Source organism: Sceloporus occidentalis, unplaced genomic scaffold (genome assembly GCF_023333645.1).
Source record: "Sceloporus occidentalis isolate IW3139 unplaced genomic scaffold, rSceOcc1.0.p SCAF_67, whole genome shotgun sequence".
In the NCBI taxonomy this organism is placed as follows: Eukaryota; Metazoa; Chordata; class Lepidosauria; order Squamata; family Phrynosomatidae; genus Sceloporus; species Sceloporus occidentalis.
In genome coordinates, this window is record NW_028317047.1 from 5,613,736 (window position 1) to 5,626,722 (window position 12,987).

The 12,987-nt window shown below is 38.4% G+C and overlaps 9 non-coding genes across 9 annotated transcripts; 7 read left to right on the top strand and 2 right to left on the bottom strand.

Moving 5' to 3' along the window:
* Positions 1 to 574: 574 nt before the first annotated feature.
* Positions 575 to 647, bottom strand: TRNAR-UCG (transfer RNA arginine (anticodon UCG)). The gene has a single exon. It is a non-coding gene; the product is annotated as a tRNA-Arg (tRNA).
* A 1,237-nt stretch (positions 648 to 1,884) lies between these two features.
* Positions 1,885 to 1,995, top strand: TRNAL-CAA (transfer RNA leucine (anticodon CAA)). Its single transcript has 2 exons — positions 1,885 to 1,922; positions 1,961 to 1,995. It is a non-coding gene; the product is annotated as a tRNA-Leu (tRNA).
* Positions 1,996 to 3,096: 1,101 nt separating this feature from the next.
* On the top strand, positions 3,097 to 3,184 carry TRNAR-UCU (transfer RNA arginine (anticodon UCU)). The gene is given in 2 exon segments: positions 3,097 to 3,133; positions 3,149 to 3,184. It is a non-coding gene; the product is annotated as a tRNA-Arg (tRNA).
* Positions 3,185 to 4,087: 903 nt separating this feature from the next.
* TRNAL-CAA (transfer RNA leucine (anticodon CAA)) lies at positions 4,088 to 4,197 on the top strand. Its single transcript has 2 exons — positions 4,088 to 4,125; positions 4,152 to 4,197. It is a non-coding gene; the product is annotated as a tRNA-Leu (tRNA).
* Positions 4,198 to 5,299: 1,102 nt separating this feature from the next.
* On the top strand, positions 5,300 to 5,387 carry TRNAR-UCU (transfer RNA arginine (anticodon UCU)). The gene is given in 2 exon segments: positions 5,300 to 5,336; positions 5,352 to 5,387. It is a non-coding gene; the product is annotated as a tRNA-Arg (tRNA).
* A 3,926-nt stretch (positions 5,388 to 9,313) lies between these two features.
* Positions 9,314 to 9,401, top strand: TRNAR-UCU (transfer RNA arginine (anticodon UCU)). The gene is given in 2 exon segments: positions 9,314 to 9,350; positions 9,366 to 9,401. It is a non-coding gene; the product is annotated as a tRNA-Arg (tRNA).
* Positions 9,402 to 10,304: 903 nt separating this feature from the next.
* On the top strand, positions 10,305 to 10,415 carry TRNAL-CAA (transfer RNA leucine (anticodon CAA)). The gene is made up of 2 exons: positions 10,305 to 10,342; positions 10,370 to 10,415. It is a non-coding gene; the product is annotated as a tRNA-Leu (tRNA).
* A 782-nt stretch (positions 10,416 to 11,197) lies between these two features.
* On the bottom strand, positions 11,198 to 11,270 carry TRNAR-UCG (transfer RNA arginine (anticodon UCG)). The gene has a single exon. It is a non-coding gene; the product is annotated as a tRNA-Arg (tRNA).
* Positions 11,271 to 12,508: 1,238 nt separating this feature from the next.
* Positions 12,509 to 12,619, top strand: TRNAL-CAA (transfer RNA leucine (anticodon CAA)). The gene is made up of 2 exons: positions 12,509 to 12,546; positions 12,574 to 12,619. It is a non-coding gene; the product is annotated as a tRNA-Leu (tRNA).
* Positions 12,620 to 12,987: the final 368 nt, after the last annotated feature.

The window sequence follows — 12,987 nt, forward strand, 5'->3', positions numbered from 1 at the left end:
AGTTTTGCTGTAATCCCGGTCTAATTGTGTTGTATATGTTTTATATTGCAATTTTAGACGCATCAATAACTTATATATACAAAGTAGAAAAACTTGTTCCATTCTCTGTAAGTGGAATGATGAATATCTGCACATATATGCTGCTATATTTATAAGTGGAATGATGAATATATGTATACATATGCTGCTATATTTATTATCGGCACTTTCTGCTTATATATATGTTTTTCTTTATATTGTATGTGATGTGGTCTAATAAAAAAAAAAAAAAAAAAGTTTTTGAAAGAGTAAATTGCAGACAACTTTGATTGAATCAAATCTCGCAACAACGCACTATCCGTAGAGGTACCGTGTAGGCCAAGATGGGGTTACATTCGGTGATCATATGGCACATTGAAAAAAAACACTTGAAATCTTAGTTTTGACATGTCTGCCTTTCATACCAAGAGGGACTAAAAATCTTGGGTGACACGTAACATGGAAAGAAACTGTTGAAATCTTAGTTTCCACTTGCCTGACATTCATTGATATGGAAGAACTCTAAAGAACAACAAAACCAAACCTCCATCAACTCCGACCACGAAGGGACTCGAACCCTCAATCTTCTGATCCGAAGTCAGATGCCTTATCCATTAGGCCACGCGGTCTGCATGTAAAGTTTGCGAAAAAATGTGTGGATACGTTTCTCATAGAGAAACATAACTATATTTCCTTTACTTCACATGCCACAATATGCTTTTTATGACCACTGTCCTTCCTCTGACTGATGTTAATTAAGAACACGCAGACAAACATAGGACACAGAAACGACTAATGCATTTGAAACATCTATGTACGAAGGATTATGCGTGAGTCAGATAGGTGGTTTCATGACGTTTTCTGTCTACATATTGAGGCTCTTTGGCGCAGTGGATAGCGTATTGTACTTCTAGCACTTGACAAGGCATTCAAAGGTTGTGGGTTCGAGTCCCACCAGTGTTGTTATTTTTCCAGTGGATGACTGCATTTGATGTTCTTGTTTAGTTGTAAGTTGCAATATCCACAAATTGTCTCTGAAAAATTTCTGTAATACTATTGACAGATCTTAATCTGACAGATTTTAATTGAAGCATTAAATTGTATTTCCAAATATCCACAATTTGTCTGTGAGAAATTATGGTAATCTGAAACAATAGAACTATCTAACACAAGTGTGGAAAGCAGTTTAGCGCTCCGTTTGTAAGATTAAAGTTTTGATGTGAAAATAATGCCAATATTCAAAGGTTGTGTGTTCGAGTCCCACTAGAGTGGTGTTTTTTTTCCAGTGGTTGACTGCATTTGATGTGCTTGTTTAGTTTTAGGTTGCAATATCCACAAATTGTCTCTGAAAAATGTCTGTAATACAATTGACAGATTTTACTCTAGTGTGAAATGTGTTTCAGTAGTGGGCCCTGTGGCACATTATACAAAGGATGATCACATAGATTTCTTTGGGCAAAAAGATTAGGAAATGTACAACAGAAAATCAAGGGTGCCCTGTGACTCTTATGGAGCCACTTGGAGCCAAAGTCTTCATAACAATAGTTGGAGAAAGAATTAAAGTTTGCTTTTAAGTGTTTGAAACAGTACATCGCAATCAACTTTGATTTCATTAAAGGTGGTGGCAACGCACAATACGTAGAAGAACCCTGCATGCCCAGGGGGCGATAAGTTTGGTGGACATATGGCACATCAAAAAACACATGTGAAATCTTAGCCTTCACATGCAGGATCTCAAGTCTGCTTACCCTGTGACTCTAATGAAGCCACTTTAAACCAATGCAGTGGCAAAAGGTCCCCTAAGAGCTAGTCCCTTGCCTTGAAACCATGTAAAAAAAATATCTTCTTTCGTAGCAGCAGTAGCTTGTCGGGATGGCCGAGTGGTCTAAGGCGCCAGATTCAAGTAATGCTATATTCTCTTTGTGAGGGTCTTCTCGTCTCCATGTGGAGGCGTGGGTTCAAATCCCACTTCTGACAGTCATCTCTTTTTGTGCTTTGAGCTTCGTTTAATTCAACAATTTTTTGAGAAAGAATCCAAGATTGAATTTATCCGTTGAAAGAGTACATTGCAGAAGACATTGATTTCATAACATAAGACAGCAATGTACAATCTCTAGACTCAAAACACAGTAACCTGGGGATCTAAACCATCAGCAAACCCAAGACAACTCAAATCCGCAATCTTCCAATCCAAAGTCAGACACCGTACCCATTAAGCCACGAGGTCTGGACAGAAAGCGATAGTCTTATTCCGCACTTTGGAGACAAGACATACCGAAAGAGTTGAAAATAACGACCCAGGTCGGATACTTTCCAATAGCTGTCACATAGATTTCTTGGGGGAAAGAGATTAGGAAGTGTACAACAGAAAATCAAGGGTGCCTGTGACTCTTATGGAGCCGCTTTGAGCCAAAGTCTTCATAACAATAGTTGGAAAAAGAATTCATGTTTGCTGAAAGTTTTTGAAAGAGTAAATTGCAGACAACTTTGATTGAATCAAATCTCGCAACAACGCACTATCCGTAGAGGTACCGTGTAGGCCAAGATGGGGTTACATTCGGTGATCATATGGCACATTGAAAAAAAACACTTGAAATCTTAGTTTTGACATGTCTGCCTTTCATACCAAGAGGGACTAAAGATCTTGGGTGACACGTAACATGGAAAGAAACTATTGAAATCTTAGTTTCCACTTCCCTGACATTCATTGATATCGAAGAACTTTTAAGAACAACAGAACCAAACCTCCAGCAACTCCAACCATGAAGGGACTCGAGCCCTCAATCTTCTGATCCGAAGTCAGATGCCTTATCCATTAGGCCACGCAGTCTGCATGTAAAGTTTGAGAAAAAAATGTGTGGATACGTTTCTCATAGAGAAACATAACTATATTTCCTTTACTTCACATGGCACAATATGCTTTTTATGACCACTGTCCTTCCTCTGACTGATGTTAATTAAGAACACGCAGACAAACATAGGACACAGAAACGACTAATGCATTTGAAACATCTATGTACGAAGGATTATGCGTGAGTCAGATAGGTGGATTCATGACGTTTTCTGACTACATATCTAGGCTCTGTGGCGCAATGGATAGCGCATTGGACTTCTAGCACTTGAGCAAGGCATTCAAAGGTTGTGGGTTCGAGTCCCACCTGAGTCGTTGTTTTTCCAGTGGTTGACTGCATTTGATGTTCTTGTTTAGTTGTAAGTTGCAATATCCACAAATTGTCTCTGAAAAATTTCTGTAATACTATTGACAGATCTTAATCTGACAGATTTTAATTGAAGCATTAAATTGTATTTCCAAATATCCACAATTTGTTTGTGAGAAATTATGGTAATCTGAAACAATAGAACTATCTAACACAAGTGTGGAAAGCAGTTTAGCGCTCCGTTTGTAAGATTAAAGTTTTGATGCGAAAATAATGCCAATATTCAAAGGTTGTGGGTTCGAGTCCCACTAGAGTGGTGTTTTTTTTCCAGTGGTTGACTGCATTTGATGTGCTTGTTTAGTTTTAGGTTGCAATATCCACAAATTGTCTCTGAAAAATGTCTGTAATACAATTTACAGATTTTACTCTAGTGTGAAATGTGTTTCAGTAGTGGGCCCTGTGGCACATTATACAAAGGATGATCACATAGATTTCTTTGGGCAAAAAGATTAGGAAATGTACAACAGAAAATCAAGGGTGCCCTGTGACTCTTATGGAGCCACTTGGAGCCAAAGTCTTCATAACAATAGTTGGAGATAGAATTAAAGTTTGCCTTTAAGTGTTTGAAACAGTACATCGCAATCAACTTTGATTTCATTAAAGGTGTTGGCAACGCACAATACGTAGAAGAACCCTGCATGCCCAGAGGGCGATAAGTTTGGTGGTCATATGGCACATCAAAAAACACATGTGAAATCTTAGCCTTCACATGCAGGATCTCAAGTCTGCTTACCCTGTGACTCTAATGAAGCCACTTTAAACCAATGCAGTGGCAAAAGGTCCCCTAAGAGCTAGTCCCTTGCCTTGAAACCATGTAAAAAAAATATCTTCTTTCGTAGCAGCAGTAGCTTGTCAGGATGGCCGAGTGGTCTAAGGCGCCAGACTCAAGAATGCTATCTTCTCTCTGTGAGGGTCTTCTGGTCTCCATGTGGAGGTGTGGCTTCAAATCCCACTTCTGACAGTCATCTCTTTTTGTGCTTTGAGCTTCGTTTAATTCAACAATTTTTTGAGAAAAAATCCAAGATTGAATTTAAGCGTTGAAAGAGTACATTGCAGAAGACATTGATTTCATGACATAAGACAGCAATGTACAATCTCTAGACTCAAAAGAACAGTAACCTGGGGATCTAAACCACCAGCAACCTCAAGACAACTCAACTCCGCAATCTTCCAATCCAAAGTCAGACACCTTACCAATTAAGCAACGAGGTCTGGACGGAACGCGAGAGTCTTATTCCGCACTTTGGAGACAAGACATACCGAAAGAGTTGAAAATAACGACCCAGGTCGGATACTTTCCAATAGCTGTCACATAGATTTCTTGGGGGAAAGAGATTAGGAAGTGTACAACAGAAAATCAAGGGTGCCTGTGACTCTTATGGAGCCGCTTTGAGCCAAAGTCTTCATAACAATAGTTGGAAAAAGAATTCATGTTTGCTGAAAGTTTTTGAAAGAGTAAATTGCAGACAACTTTGATTGAATCAAATCTCGCAACAACGCACTATCCGTAGAGGTACCGTGTAGGCCAAGATGGGGTTACATTCGGTGATCATATGGCACATTGAAAAAAAACACTTGAAATCTTAGTTTTGACATGTCTGCCTTTCATACCAAGAGGGACTAAAGATCTTGGGTGACACGTAACATGGAAAGAAACTATTGAAATCTTAGTTTCCACTTCCCTGACATTCATTGATATCGAAGAACTTTTAAGAACAACAGAACCAAACCTCCAGCAACTCCAACCATGAAGGGACTCAAACCCTCAATCTTCTGATCCGAAGTCAGATGCCTTATCCATTAGGCCACGCAGTCTGCATGTAAAGTTTGAGAAAAAAATGTGTGGATACGTTTCTCATAGAGAAACATAACTATATTTCCTTTACTTCACATGCCACAATATGCTTTTTATGACCACTGTCCTTCCTCTGACTGATGTTAATTAAGAACACGCAGACAAACATAGGACACAGAAACGACTAATGCATTTGAAACATCTATGTACGAAGGATTATGCGTGAGTCAGATAGGTGGATTCATGACGTTTTCTGACTACATAACTAGGCTCTGTGGCGCAATGGATAGCGCATTGGACTTCTAGCACTTGAGCATGGCATTCAAAGGTTGTGGGTTCGAGTCCCACCTGAGTCGTTGTTTTTCCAGTGGTTGACTGCATTTGATGTTCTTGTTTAGTTGTAAGTTGCAATATCCACAAATTGTCTCTGAAAAATTTCTGTAATACTATTGACAGATCTTAATCTGACAGATTTTAATTGAAGCATTAAATTGTATTTCCAAATATCCACAATTTGTCTGTGAGAAATTATGGTAATCTGAAACAATAGAACTATCTAACACAAGTATGGAAAGCAGTTTAGCGCTCCGTTTGTAAGATTAAAGTTTTGATGCGAAAATAATGCCAATATTCAAAAGTTGTGGGTTCGAGTCCCACTAGAGTGGTGTTTTTTTTCCAGTGGTTGACTGCATTTGATGTGCTTGTTTAGTTTTAGGTTGCAATATCCACAAATTGTCTCTGAAAAATGTCTGTAATACAATTTACAGATTTTACTCTAGTGTGATATGTGTTTCAGTAGTGGGCCCTGTGGCACATTATACAAAGGATGATCACATAGATTTCTTTGGGCAAAAAGATAAGGAAATGTACAACAGAAAATCAAAGGTGCCCTGTGACTCTTATGGAGCCACTTGGAGCCAAAGTCTTCATAACAATAGTTGGAGAAAGAATTAAAGTTTGCTTTTAAGTGTTTGAAACAGTACATCGCAATCAACTTTGATTTCATTAAAGGTGTTGGCAACGCACAATACGTAGAAGAACCCTGCATGCCCAGGGGGCGATATGTTTGGTGGACATATGGCACATCAAAAAACACATGTGAAATCTTAGCCTTCACATCCAGGATCTCAAGTCTGCTTACCCTGTGACTCTAATGAAGCCACTTTAAACCAATGCAGTGGCAAAAGGTCCCCTAAGAGCTAGTCCCTTGCCTTGAAACCATGTAAAAAAAATATCTTCTTTCGTAGCAGCCGTAGCTTGTCAGGATGGCCGAGTGGTCAAAGGTGCCAAAAACAAGAATGCTATATTCTCTCTGTGAGGGTCTTCTGGTCTCAATGTGGAGGTGTGGGTTCAAATCCCACTTCTGACAGTCATCTTTTTTTGTGCATTGAGCTTCGTTTAATTCAACAATTTTTTGAGAAAAAATCCAAGATTGAATTTAAGCGTTGAAAGAGTACATTGCAGAAGACATTGATTTCATAACATAAGACAGCAATGTACAATCTCTAGACTCAAAAGAACAGTAACCTGGGGATCTAAACCACCAGCAACCTCAAGACAACTCAAATTTGCAATCTTCCAATCCAAAGTCAGACACCTTACCCATTAAGCCACGAGGTCTGGACGGAACGCGAGAGTCTTATTCCGCACTTTGGAGACAAGACATACCGAAAGAGGTGAAAATAACGACCCAGGTGTAGATACTTTCCAATAGCTGTCTTGGGGGAAAGAGATTAGGAAGTGTACAACAGAAAATCAAGGGTGCCTGTGACTCTTATGGAGCCGCTTTGAGCCAAAGTCTTCATAACAATAGTTGGAAAAAGAAGATAAAAAAAAACTGGACGGTGGTGTGATGACGTGAGACCCTCACGGGGTGGATCGTTGGAGCGTGCGGGATGAACTTCAGGTGATGGCGTCCTGCGATCTGCCTCCCCGGTATGCCTGACGATCTTGCTGCGAACTCTCAGCGTGTGGCTAGCGTACGGTTTCTTCCCCCGGCTTCCTTGGAAGTTCTTCAGTTGCAGCAACCCCGGGAGAACATCCTGAGGTGTGGCAGCTACCGATTGATGCTCCATATTGAAGGACTCGGCTATGTTGCCGTTATGCTGGAAGCTGGAATGAGACCGAGAGAAATCTAATATTTGGCGGGGAAACGCGCTACAGATTTTTGATCCTGAGGAGCTGTGGCAGGTGTCCGAGTGGGATCTTCAGAGTTCCTGGAAATCGTCAAAAGTACTTTCTATTTATTTATTTATTTATTTATTTATTTATTTATTTATTTTTGGATCAAGATTGGAATTATTTTTTGGAACCTGTCTATATTACAATCATGATGGTGGAGGAGATTCTAATTTGGTAACAGATCTAGGGATATTTCCATTGAAAAAAGAAAAGGAAAAGGGAAAAAATGTATGATTATACTAATATATTGAAAGTACTATAATCATGTTGGAAACAGACTTTATAACTTAATCATGTTGGAAAACAGACTTTATAATTTAATCAAGCTACACAGGAGTAAGAAAATTGATCCCTTTATATGAATTCAACTTTACCAATCATCCTATCAATCATGCTATCAATTATGTTATCAACCCATTATCTATACACATGAATTCAGATTTGGATGGAATTAACTGATCCAGTTTATCTCCACTACGTGATACGGCTTGCGTCTTCTAATCATGTTGAAATCTAATTTAAATTATTAATTATTATAATTATGCTGGAATAGGACACCTTAATCTAATCAAGCTTGGAAGGAGGTGAAATTTGATTTGTCTCTGTGATTCTAATCAACTAGTGGATCATGGTCTATATATAAATTATTGATTTTGGGATCATATATTTTGATTCATATTTTGACACATACTTCACTAATGAATTTTGACACATACTTCACTAATGAATTTATAAAATTTTGATTATCACTCAATACTTGAACTGTGGTTATAAGAAGAAAAAAAAAGAAAGAAAAAAAAAAAAAAAAAGGAAAAGGACAGGAAAAAAAAGTAAAAAAGAAAAAGAAAAAAAATATAGTCATAATCTTTTTATTTGTTTATTTCGATATTTACAATAATAAAGAGGACACGATGGCGTCAAAAAGAGAGGATCCAAAATCAAAAAAAAGAGAGAAAAGAGATCTAGACCAAAAAAAAGAAAAAAAGATTTCTATGCTATTTTCACCCCAGGTTCATAGGAAAATGGAGGAATCTGTGTGCTTATCTGATTCCACTATTGATGAAATTGGAAGACACTCTTTAAGTCCTGCAGCACAATCTACTCAAATGATTACCAAAGAATATTTGCAATTATGTATGGAATCTCAGCTGAACTCATTTAAAGATGAACTCATGAAAGTGAACATGGAGTGGAAAAGTGAATTTAAAAAAACGCAAGAATGTTTCAATCTAATTATGCAAAAGAATGAGTTTCTTGAATTAGAGTTAAAATCAATTAAAGATGACCTTAACCATAAAGAGAACATCATAAGAAACCTGGAACAAAAATTAAATGACGCCGAGGATCGCACACGCAGGAAGAACTTAAGGATACATGGCATTTCGGAGGATATTAAGCAGGACTCTATCAGAACGTATTTGAAAGAATTGTTTTTAGATATGGGCATCCGTGATGTTGATAGAGACGATATGATTGAACGTGTACACAGAACGTTAAAACCAAAGAATCTTGCTGAAGGAAAACCCAGAGATATAATTATTCGCTTCTCAACTTTCTTTATACGATACAAAATATTATTGGCAACAAGTAAATATGTTCCGAAAGTAGATAAATTTCAAAACTTAATGTTCTTTCAAGATCTCTCTCTATTTACTAGACAAAAGAGATTTGAATTTAAAGAAGTGACCAAGATTTTGAGAGAGCAAAATATTAGATACTCGTGGGGATTCCCAGTAAAATTGTTTATTATGTCCGCTCAGAACCAAACCTCTAGCAACTCCAACCATGAAGGGACTTGAACCCTCAATCTTCTGATCTGAAGTCAGATGCCTTATCCATTAGGCCACGCAGTCTGCATGTAAAGTTTGAGAAAAAAATGTGTGGATACGTTTCTCATAGAGAAACATAACTATATTTCCTTTACTTCACATGCCACAATATGCTTTTTATGACCACTGTCCTTCCTCTGACTGATGTTAATTAAGAACACGCAGACAAACATAGGACACAGAAACGACTAATGCATTTGAAACATCTATGTACGAAGGATTATGCGTGAGTCAGATAGGTGGATTCATGACGTTTTCTGACTACATATCTAGGCTCTGTGGCGCAATGGATAGCGCATTGGACTTCTAGCACTTGAGCATGGCATTCAAAGGTTGTGGGTTCGAGTCCCACCTGAGTCGTTGTTTTTCCAGTGGTTGACTGCATTTGATGTTCTTGTTTAGTTGTAAGTTGCAATATCCACAAATTGTCTCTGAAAAATTTCTGTAATACTATTGACAGATCTTAATCTGACAGATTTTAATTGAAGCATTAAATTGTATTTCCAAATATCCACAATTTGTCTGTGAGAAATTATGGTAATCTGAAACAATAGAACTATCTAACACAAGTATGGAAAGCAGTTTAGCGCTCCGTTTGTAAGATTAAAGTTTTGATGCGAAAATAATGCCAATATTCAAAGGTTGTGGGTTCGAGTCCCACTAGAGTGGTGTTTTTTTTCCAGTGTTTGACTGCATTTGATGTGCTTGTTTAGTTTTAGGTTGCAATATCCACAAATTGTCTCTGAAAAATGTCTGTAATACAATTTACAGATTTTACTCTAGTGTGATATGTGTTTCAGTAGTGGGCCCTGTGGCACATTATACAAAGGATGATCACATAGATTTCTTTGGGCAAAAAGATAAGGAAATGTACAACAGAAAATCAAAGGTGCCCTGTGACTCTTATGGAGCCACTTGGAGCCAAAGTCTTCATAACAATAGTTGGAGAAAGAATTAAAGTTTGCTTTTAAGTGTTTGAAACAGTACATCGCAATCAACTTTGATTTCATTAAAGGTGTTGGCAACGCACAATACGTAGAAGAACCCTGCATGCCCAGGGGGCGATATGTTTGGTGGACATATGGCACATCAAAAAACACATGTGAAATCTTAGCCTTCACATCCAGGATCTCAAGTCTGCTTACCCTGTGACTCTAATGAAGCCACTTTAAACCAATGCAGTGGCAAAAGGTCCCCTAAGAGCTAGTCCCTTGCCTTGAAACCATGTAAAAAAAATATCTTCTTTCATAGCAGCAGTAGCTTGTCAGGATGGCTGAGTGGTCTAAGGCGCCAGACTCAAGCAATGCTGTCTTCTCTTTGTGAGGGTCTTCTGGTCTCCATGTGGAGGTGTGGTTTCAAATCCCACTTCTGACAGTCATCTCTTTTTGTGCTTTGAGCTTCGTTTAATTCAACAATTTTTTGAGAAAGAATCCAAGATTGAATTTAAGCGTTGAAAGAGTACATTGCAGAAGACATTGATTTCATAACATAAGACAGCAATGTACAATCTCTAGACTCAAAAGAACAGTAACCTGGGGATCTAAACCACCAGCAACCTCAAGACAACTCAAATGCGCAATCTTCCAATCCAAAGTCAGACACCTTACCCATTAAGCCACGAGGTCTGGACAGAAAGCGATAGTCTTATTCCGCACTTTGGAGACAAGACATACCGAAAGAGTTGAAAATAACGACCCAGGTGTAGATACTTTCCAATAGCTGTCACATAGATTTCTTGGGGGAAAGAGATTAGGAAGTGTACAACAGAAAATCAAGGGTGCCTGTGACTCTTATGGTGCCGCTTTGAGCCAAAGTCTTCATAACAATAGTTGGAAAAAGAATTAATGTTTGCTGAAAGTTTTTGAAAGAGTAAATTGCAGACAACTTTGATTGAATCAAATCTCGCAACAACCCACTATCCGTAGAGGTACCGTGTAGGCCAAGATGGGGTTACATTCGGTGATCATATGGCACATTGAAAAAAAACACTTGAAATCTTAGTTTTGACATGTCTGCCTTTCATACCAAGAGGGACTAAAAATCTTGGGTGACACGTAACATGGAAAGAAACTGTTGAAATCTTAGTTTCCACTTGCCTGACATTCATTGATATGGAAGAACTCTAAAGAACAACAAAACCAAAACTCTAGCAACTCCGACCACGAAGGGACTCGAACCCTCAATCTTCTGATCCGAAGTCAGACACCTTATCCATTAGGCTACGCAGTCTGCATGTAAAGTTTGTGAAAAAAATGTGTGGATACGTTTCTCATAGAGAAACATAACTATATTTCCTTTACTTCACATGCCACAATATGCTTTTTATGACCACTGTCCTTCCTCTGACTGATGTTAATTAAGAACATGCAGACAAACATAGGACACAGAAACGACTAATGCATTTGAAACATCTATGTACGAAGGATTATGCGTGAGTCAGATAGGTGGTTTCATGACGTTTTCTGTCTACATATCGAGGCTCTTTGGCGCAGTGGATAGCGTATTGGACTTCTAGCACTTGACAAGGCATTCAAAGGTTGTGGGTTCGAGTCCCACCAGTGTTGTTATTTTTCCAGTGGTTGACTGCATTTGATGTTCTTGTTTAGTTGTAAGTTGCAATATCCACAAATTGTCTCTGAAAAATTTCTGTAATACTTTTGACAGATCTTAATCTGAGAGATTTTAATTGAAGCATTAAATTGTATTTCCAAATATCCACAATTTGTCTGTGAGAAATTATGGTAATCTGAAACAATAGAACTATCTAACACAAGTATGGAAAGCAGTTTAGCGCTCCGTTTGTAAGATTAAAGTTTTGATGCAAAAATAATGCCAATATTCAAAGGTTGTGGGTTCGAGTCCCACTAGAGTGGTGTTTTTTTTCCAGTGGTTGACTGCATTTGATGTGCTTGTTTAGTTTTAGGTTGCAATATCCACAAATTGTCTCTGAAAAATGTCTGTAATACAATTGACAGATTTTACTCTAGTGTGAAATGTGTTTCAGTAGTGGGCCCTGTGGCACATTATACAAAGGATGATCACATAGATTTCTTTGGGCAAAAAGATTAGGAAATGTACAACAGAAAATCAAGGGTGCCCTGTGACTCTTATGGAGCCACTTGGAGCCAAAGTCTTCATAACAATAGTTGGAGAAAGAATTAAAGTTTGCTTTTAAGTGTTTGAAACAGTACATCGCAATCAACTTTGATTTCATTAAAGGTGGTGGCAACGCACAATACGTAGAAGAACCCTGCATGCCCAGGGGGCGATAAGTTTGGTGGACATATGGCACATCAAAAAACACATGTGAAATCTTAGCCTTCACATGCAGGATCTCAAGTCTGCTTACCCTGTGACTCTAATGAAGCCACTTTAAACCAATGCAGTGGCAAAAGGTCCCCTAAGAGCTAGTCCCTTGCCTTGAAACTATGTAAAAAAAATATCTTCTTTCGTAGCAGCAGTAGATTGTCAGGATGGCCGAGTGGTCTAAGGCGCCAGACTCAAGTAATGCTATCTTCTCTCTGTGAGGGTCTTCTGGTCTCCATGTGGAGGCGTGGGTTCAAATCCCACTTCTGACAGTCATCTCTTTTTGTGCTTTTAGCTTCGTTTAATTCAACAATTTTTTGAGAAAGAATCCAAGATTGAATTTAAGCGTTGAAAGAGTACATTGCAGAAGACATTGATTTCATAACATAAGACAGCAATGTACAATCTCTAGACTCAAAAGAACAGTAACCTGGGGATCTAAATCACCAGCAACCTCAAGACAACTCAAATCCGCAATCTTCCAATCCAAAGTCAGACACCTTACCCATTAAGCAACGAGGTCTGGACGGAACGCGAGAGTCTTATTCCGCACTTTGGAGACAAGACATACCGAAAGAGGTGAAAATAACGAATCCATTAGGTCACGCGGTCTGCATGTAAAGTTTGCGAAAAAATGTGT